Here is a 1,704-nt window from a genome sequence, read left to right as displayed (position 1 = left end):
CGTTTTATTTAGCAAAGCTACATTCCTGTCGAGCCAATCCACTCGAATAGAGCGCAACAGTGCCCGCCCACTTTTTCAGCCGGCTGGGTTCCGGAAGTATTTCTTCCATTAATGTTCCCCATAGGATTTTCATTAAATCCTTTATAAAATACTTGAATGTTATGAACCAAAACAACCAGCTCCGAGGTAAATGACAACATCTCAAACTTTGTTCTGAGGCTAAAAGTATTTGAAAATCGGTCAAAAAACAAAGGTACAACTAGTTTGGGCCCTCATGAAAAATAGTAAGTACTAGGGGTGTAAATCGGAGGTTTCATCACGATACGATCTTGTATCAATTCTGTTGGCCTGCGATCCGATATTTGCCGATACTTCAAAGTCTGCTGTGATTCGATTCAGGGGCCTGTGATCGATATACCGATATTATGTGCCTATTTTACACAATCAATAAAAAAAATTGCCCTCAAATGCAAACAAAATATAATTTGATTATTTTATTCAGCTCTCTGTATTCACATTGGGACATCCACAACAAAAATGGAGCTCGGGAAGCCCGGTTGATGCATGCGCATGGATAGCAGAGCACAAATTTGGCTTCACAGACCCCACGCACATATGTGTCCCAAATGAAAAGCATATTTTGCGCTCTTAAAGTCAAAAGAATGTAATAAGGTTACATCATCGACTGACAGAAATGTGAACGGACGTGGCTGACATGAAAGTATTAAAATAAAGGTACATCTTAAACATATGTCAATTGATATTTTCTCGTTGTATCGATAACGTTGGATTGTTGGTCATTGGATCGACGCATCGATGATAGATGTATAGTTACACCCCTAGTAAGTACACAGCCTTGTACACTTACTGTCTTTCATGAGGGCACAATGGCTCCAGCCTTGTTCAAATGTAAACAAAGTCCCTGACCTACACTTTTTTTTCTCGTTCAAAAAGCCGGTCATAACTTCAGTTTCATGGCGACTTTAAGGGTGAAGAGACACTGACTCAATTTCGTCATTCACAGTGCATTATGGAAGTGGGCGGTCACACTGAAGCATGTTTTGTGGGCTTCGTTGGACACAGTTCTCTGATTGGTGGATCTTTCTCTGGTGGACCATGGGTAATGTAGTTGTTTAACATGAATTCCACTATTAAATATGATTTTCAAACAATGAAGTGGACGTAACGAAGACGGATGTCTTCAATGGAAGCATATACCATCGATGAACAACCTCTGAGCTCAGGTTAGGTCAGTCTTTCTTGTTATCGTTAAAATCATTTAATTTTTTTTAACTTCCGGAACCAGACTGCTGCTCAATAGAGCACAAAAGTGCCCGCCCATTTCTTCTGTCCTGGAAAAATGAAAGGCATAGTTCACCCAAAAATGAAAAATCTCTCATCATTTACTCACCCTCATGCTATCCCAGATGTGTGTGACTTTCTTTCTCCTGCTGAACACAATTGAAGATTTCAGCTCTGTAGGTCCGTTTGCAAGTGAATGGTGATTAGGTCTTTTGAAGCTCCAAAAAGGAGATAACGTCAGCATTAACATAATCCAACAGACTTCAGTGGTTTAATTCATGTCTTCTTAAGCGATCCAGTTGGTTCTGAGTGTGAAACGAAGCAAAATATAACTCCTTTTTCACTGTACATGTTGACAGCAGACACCAATGTGATCATGATTTCAAGCTCTGCTCATGGGTC

This window comes from Xyrauchen texanus, chromosome 32 (genome assembly GCF_025860055.1).
Source record: "Xyrauchen texanus isolate HMW12.3.18 chromosome 32, RBS_HiC_50CHRs, whole genome shotgun sequence".
In the NCBI taxonomy this organism is placed as follows: domain Eukaryota; kingdom Metazoa; phylum Chordata; class Actinopteri; order Cypriniformes; family Catostomidae; genus Xyrauchen; species Xyrauchen texanus.
This window is presented reverse-complemented; position numbering follows the sequence as displayed.